Raw genomic sequence first — 7,459 nt, forward strand, 5'->3', positions numbered from 1 at the left:
TGAGAGGAGTGCCATAACTAATAAATGCGCTCAACTGCTTGAGACTGGTCCTTTCCTTCTCGGCCATTCTGTTTATTTAAAAGCGATTGTTGAGGATAAAATGCACCAGGGTACTAGATTCTGGCCTCCTTCTTCCTTCGGGTGCACGGGATAGGCTATGGACACAGACAGCATGGCAGAGGTATGAGGAGAAAGATCAACCATTGAATCATGTGGATCGATGGCGGGGATCGTCTTACAGAGGGTATCAAGAGAAAACGGGAGCAGACAAACGTGAACCGTTGGATCCTGGGTGGGCAGATCCAATGGCTATTGGGCAGATAAAGTGCATGGGCAATAGCGAGCCGGGAACGGGTGAGACAAGCAGTAAGTGGTATGTATCGCACCACCTTCGAAGGTCGGGCAGTATTCATACATGGGCTCGTGATCATGCTTATCGCATGACGCATGCTGGATGGGACAGGAAGGAAACCACTTTATCGCGAGTTAATGCGCGGTTAAGTTATGGGCGCGGGAGGTGCGAATGTCGTTGGATCGCTTTAGTGGATGATCGAGTGGCAGAGATTGGTTTGCAGCGTGGGCCGTTGGATCATGGCAGAACTGATCCAATGGTGAAGGAATAATCAGATTGGCACTTTCCTTTGAAAACCTTGGGCCTTTGCATTTGCTGATTTGCGATTAGGCCGCAGACCCGGTGAGGAATTAACTATTTTTAAGGAATATCGCATCGGCAGAAGTCAAGGGGTTTGGGCCTTATACACACATGATGCGATTTTCCGATAGAGATAAGGGAGAAGGGCTAATGAAAAGTGCATGGTCACACGATCATGGTCTCATGGGTTTAACTTTGCGCCCGAGGACCTGAGGGAATGCGAGTTTGTACAGGGTTTTCGAGGAAAAACAAAGATACAGAGGGCTAAGAGAGTATGAGGAACACAAAGGAGAAGAAGGTAAATTACTACTGCAAGCTCCCTTCTGAGCATAAACATACGGCTGGGATGGTATTTGGTCCTCCAAATGCTGAAGTATGTAGCAGAGCTAACACTGGCTCCTTCTGGGGATGAGATCCTCCCTGCGAGGTCTCAAGAACTGCAGACCAATGCCTTCATACAAAACAAGCTTAAAAACATTGCATAGTATTCCATTGGGCATGGAGTCTAATTAAGTCTATGCTAAAAAGAACACATCAAAAGCCCAAATCTTCAAAAACCACCCATTTACTGGGCTATCAAAATTGTTTCCCCTTCTCCTGATGAACCTGCCTGTCAGCCGGTTCATCAAAAATCTGCAAAATGGGGTTGATTTGATCCTCTACCTCAAAAAGTTTAGAGCATTTGACCTTGTCAGGTAGAGGTAGTTTATACTTTATCCCCTCTCTGTATACTCTCATTGAACTAAGATCCAAAGGGGAACTGAATGGACAAGGAGCTTTGTGAATCTCTGCAGGCGATTCTTCACTAGCAATATTAGGCTCTAGATCTTCAGACTGCGTATTCTCAACTATAGGCCTCCTCTTGCAGAGATACATGGGACTTTTAGGCTTACCTGATCCTGATGCTCCTTTCTGTGATGTTTTCTTTGGGTTAATGATCTTCTCAGGATCAGGCATTGGAACAGCTGGTGATTTCTGAGGATTTCTTCAGGTGTGTCTCTCAAACTAAGCCAGGACTATAATGAGGGGTCACCAAAGATTGGTCATCCTCCAGTGGGGTCGCCAGATAGATGATTACAACTAGAAATGTGCCTAGACTTTGTCTATCATCAAAATCTGGAATTGTGTTGTCTCCCACGGAAGCTGAGCTTCGATCTTTGATCCCCGACAATGATGCCAATTAATGTTATCACCCCAAGAAACTCTCCTAGGTTGTATATCAGAGATGCTCGGGAACATTACAAACTCAAAAAAAATGTTGGAAAATGGTGGATGAATGGACGAAATGATGCATATTCAAGCCAGATAATCACTTCTACTATGCTTAACCCCAAACATGGGTGAACACCCCTAGACTACAAGGCTTTAGACCACCAATTACTCACAGTTTAAGGAAAATGTGATGATGGAGAATACTGATCACACTAGCAAATGCACAGGACCCTATGATGGCCAGCTGCAACCAGTTAAAAGGTCTGTAAATTATATTTCCTAATGCCCAGACAGGATGACAGCTCTCTGGCATTAAAATAACAGAAACCTGCATGCAAATTCAATGATACAGGCTAGATTCTAACACATAGGTGGGATGACAGCCCCTCTAATGCTAAACATCAACAACACATGAATAAATTCATAACAGACGCAACTTGGAACAAAGAAGAAGTGGAAAGTGAGCAATTAATGAGAAAAGAAGCTAGTATTAGCTAAAAATGAAGACCAAAAGCTACAGGTATCACAGTAGTTACAGTCTCCAGAAGTTGAAACTTACATCAAGATAACACTCATCAACCATATCCCAGATTACATCTATTTTTTGGGTATATATAGAGTTTTATTACAAAGATATTCTACTATTCTATACGCGGAGGAGTCATAATGGACCACCAACTGCTTTAACTATCTGATGGAGTCTCTGCTACAAACTGACTGTGTCTGCGGGTGAATTTGATGCTCTCTGGTGCTTTGTTGTCCTTCTCGAGCAGGTGGAGTGTTGTCTGAGAGGAGCGCCATAACTGATAAATGCGTTTAACTTCTCGAGGCTGGTCCTTTCCTTCTCGGCCATTCTGTTTATTTAAAAGCGATTGTTGAGGAGCAAATGCACCGGGGTATTAGATTCTGTCCTCCTTCTTCCTTCAGGTGCATGGGATAGGCTATGGACACAGACAACATGGTGGAGGTATGAGGAGAAAGATCAATCGTTGAATCGTGTGGATCGACGGCGGGGATCGTCTTATAGAGGGTATCGAGAGAAAATAGGAGCAGACAAATGTGAACCGTTGGATCCTGGGTGGGCAGATCCAACGACTATTGGGCGGATAAGGTGCATGGGCAATACCAAGCCGGGAATGGGTGAGACAGGTAATAAGTGTTATGTATCGCACCACCTTCAAAGGTCGGGCAGTATTCGTACATGGGCTTGAGATCATGCTTATCGCATGACGCGTGCCGGATGGGACAGGAAGGAAACCACTTTATCACGAGTTAACGCGTGGTTAAGTTATGGGCGTGGGAGATGCGAATGTCGTTGGATCGCTTTGGTGGATGATCGAGTGGTGGAGATTGGTTTGCGGGGTACGGGCCGTTGGATCATGGCGGAACTGATCCAATGGTGAAGGAATAATCAGATTGGCACTTTCCTTTGAAAACCTTGGGCCTTTGCGTTTGCCACTTTGCAATTAGGCCGCAGACCCGGTGAGGAATTAACTATTTTTAAGGAATATCGCATCGATGGAAGTCAAGGGGTTTGGGCCTTATACACACATGATTCGATTTGCCGATAGCGATGAGGGAAAAGGCCTAATGAAAAGTGCATGGTCACACGATCACGGTCTCATGGGTTTAACTTTGCACCCGGGTATCTAACGGAAAGTGAGTTTGTAGAGGGTTTTGGAGGAAAAACAAAGATATGGAGGGCTAAGAGAGTATGAGGAACCCTAAGGACTTTGTCTATCATCAAAATCTAGAACTGTTTTGTTTCCCAGGGAAGCTGAGCTTCTATCTTCAATCCCTGGCAACAACGCCAATTAATGTTATCACCCCAAGAAACTCTCCTAGGTTGTATATCAGAGATGCTCGGGAACATTACAAACTCAACAAAAATGTTGGAAAATGGTGGATGAATGGAAGAAATGATGCATATTCAAGCCAGATAACCAGTTTTGCTATGCTTAACCCGAGACATGGGTGAACACCCCCAGCCTATAAGGCTTTAGACCACCAATTACTCATAGTTTAAGGAAAATGTGATGATGGAGAATACTGATCACACTAGTAGATGCAGAGGACCCTGCGATGGCCAGCTGCAACCAGTTAAAAGTTCTGTAAATTCTATTTCCTAATGCCCAGATAGGATGACAGCTCTTTGGTATTAAAATAACAGAAACCTACATGCAAATTCAATGATACAGGCTAGATTCTAACACAAAGGTGGGATGACAGCCCCTCTAATGCTAAACATAAACAACACATGAATAAATGCATAACAGACACAGCTTGGAACAAAGAAGAAGTGGAAAGTGAGCAATTAACAGCAAAAGAAGCTAGTATTAGCTGAAAATGAAGACCAGAAGCTGCAGATATCACAGTAGTTATAGTCTCTAGAAGTTGAAACTTACATCAAGATAACACTCATTAACCATCTCCCAGATTACATCTATTTTCTGGGTATATATAAAATTTTATTACAAAGATATTATGTTGTTCTATGCGTGGAGGGGTCATAATGGACCACCAACCGCTTTAAGTCTATGATGGAGTCTCTGCTACAAATTGACTGTGTCTGCGGACAAATTTGACACTCTCTGGTGCTCTTTTGTCCTTCTCGAGCAGGTGGAGTGTTATCTGAGAGGAGCGCCATAATTGATAAATGCATTTAACTTCTCGAGGTTGGTCCTTTCCTTCTCAGCCATTCTGTTTATTTAAAAGTGGTTGTTGAGGAAAAAATGCATCGAGGTACTGGATTCTGGCCTCCTTCTTCCTTCGGGTGCACGGGACAGGCTATGGACACAGACAACATGGCAGAGGTATGAGGAGAAATATCAACCATTGAATCACGTGGATCGACAATAGGATCGTATTGCAGAGAGTATTGGGAGAAAACAGGAGTAGAAAAATGTGAACCGTTGGATCCTGGGCAGGCAGATCCCACGGCTATCGGGCGGATAAGGTGCACGGGCAATAGTGAGTGGGGAACGGACAAGACAAGCAGTAAGTGGTATGTATCGCACCACCTTCGGAGGTCGGGCGGTATTTGTACACGGGCTTGCGATCATGCTTATCGTATGACGCATGGAAGATGGGATAGGAAGGAAACCGCTTTATCGCAAGTTAACACATGGTTAAGTTATGGGCGTGGGAGGTGCGAATGCCATTGGATCACTTTCGTGAATGATCCAGTGGCCGAGATTGGTTTGCAAGGTGCGGGCCATTGGATCATCGTGGAACTGATCCAATGGTGAAGGAATAATTGGATCGACGCTTTCCTTTGAAAACCTTGGGCCTTTGCATTTGCCGATTTGCGGTTAGACTGCGGACCCGATGAGGAATGAACTGTTTTTAAGGAATATCGCATCGACGGAAGTGAAGGGGTTTGGGCCTTATACACACATGATGCGATTTTCCAATAGCGATGATGGAAAAGGGCTAATGAAAAGCGCATGGTCACACAATCATAGTCTCATGGGCTTGACTTTGCACCCGGGGACCTGAGGGAAAGCGAGTTTGTACAGGGTTTTGAAGGAAAAACAAAGATACAGAGGGTTAAGAGAGTATGAGGAACCCGAAGGAGAAGAAGGTAAATGACTGCTGTGAGCTCCCTTTTGAGCATAAACACATAGCCGAGCTGGTATTTGGTCCTCCAAATGCTGAAGTATGTAGCAGAGCTAACAGGATGTATCACTTTGCGGTGTATTCACTGAAGAACATGCTATTTTTAGAGCCCATCAAGTAGAATGTATATATTCTCAATCTGGGGTTCTTTAGAAAATTTTGCCTAATACTCCTAGATCCAAGGTTGATGTAGCCAAGTGGAAGCTAGGTTCCCATGCCGATGGGCTAGTCAGATCGATTGGTAGTAACACGACTCACCTGCTAAATCAATTGCAACAGTTGTCTTTACAAACTACTTCTATGTAGGCATCACCATCAATTCTTATGCCTTCTCAAAATTCATCTATAAATGACATTCAAACTTCTAACCCCAAAGGAAACCAACAATCTGATGCGAAGAAGAAATGATGTGGTAGTAAAAAGAATCAGGATGGGAATGGTAATGAAAACAAACCAAGAATGATGCTAGAGGGGGTAAAAAAGTGTCTAAGAAGAAAGTAAAGTTTCCATGCAAGTTATGCAATGGCCACCATTTGACTCATCTTTGCCCTAAGATTCAAGATGCTCAACACTTGTTGGTTTAGCAAGGGTCTTCTAGCTCCCAGGCTGTGCTCACTAACCCTTTTCCCCAAGGGCACCAGTTGCTTGTTGGCATGAATTCTAGTACTCGTACCCCCACTAGTGGCAACTAGGAAGGGAAAAATACGTCAAATGTTTATATGATGAGTTCACATATTGATGTTGCTACATGGTCACATGATTATGGTTAATAAGAATCGTTCAAGGGTAAGACTACTCCTGATCGTTTTGAGACACTCCATATTGAGAGGCCCGTAGTTGAGTCTACACCACACTGGAGTTGCTAATTTTGTTACGCGTAAAGTCATCCTAGTGTCTTTGGTTGAGAACACCAATAGAGTGGAGGGCTTACAACATAACGAGGCATGCAAACAGGAAGTCCTAATACTTAAACTACTAAAATAGGAAGAAGTGGTATTACCTGGATGCCCTACATTTGAGGTCATTCCTGTAGGGTCCTATTGGGCTATACAACAACCCGCCCCATTTCAATTTTTTTAAAAATATTCTAAGATGATAAATAGGAAATAGGGTCCCTTTTGTTTGTCAAAAAAGCAATAAAACTTTTAGATAGGAATAGATTTCTTTATTTCTTTCTTTTTAAATAAAAGTTGCTTTAAAAGTTTTCTAAGAATCACACATCGCAAATCGCATTTGCTTAAGGCCAAGGTTCATTCATCCGAAAAATTGCGATGCGATCTGAGTTATCGTAAACTCCTTATCGCAAAGGTTTTGAATATAAATTGAAAACAATTCATTTACAAACATGCGATGTGATAAACCTATCACATATCACATATCGTTGATTCCAAAGGCATGTTTTTTCAACGATCCATTGAAATTTTGCGATGCGATATATTTGTCATATTCTGCGTACTGCCAAAATCAAAGGAAAATAGCCCAGTAAAAACTTGCGATGCGACATACACTTATCGCATATCACAATTCCAGTGGAAACATGTAACACTCACCCCGGAACTTGCGATGCGATGTTAAATAGGTAATAAAGTGATTCAAAAAAGCAAATAACAAAGGGAAAACATGTTCTAAGTTAGAAATTCGCCAACTCTACATGCCAACTCATCATTTATCGCAATCGCAGAGATTCAAAGGACTCTTAAGAATACGACATTTACAACTCCTGATTTGCAATATGTGATTGCTTTATAATAATTGAAATATTTCATAAATATCAATATATCAAATTGCTAATCGCAAAAAGGAAACATCGTGGCACACATTCTAAGAAAAACCTTTCAAAACTTGTGATGCAATCTACTCAGTGAACATTAAAGTATCACGTCGTTAGTTACAACCAAACATTAATAGCAATTATGACTGCGATACCGAGAAGATTTAGTTTCCCATGTTTATTTTTACTTCAGATTTCGAAATCTT

This window comes from Pinus tabuliformis, chromosome 4_2 (genome assembly GCF_031772625.1).
Source record: "Pinus tabuliformis cultivar Carrire ecotype Pingquan chromosome 4_2, CPIR1, whole genome shotgun sequence".
Classification (NCBI taxonomy): domain Eukaryota; kingdom Viridiplantae; phylum Streptophyta; class Pinopsida; order Pinales; family Pinaceae; genus Pinus; species Pinus tabuliformis.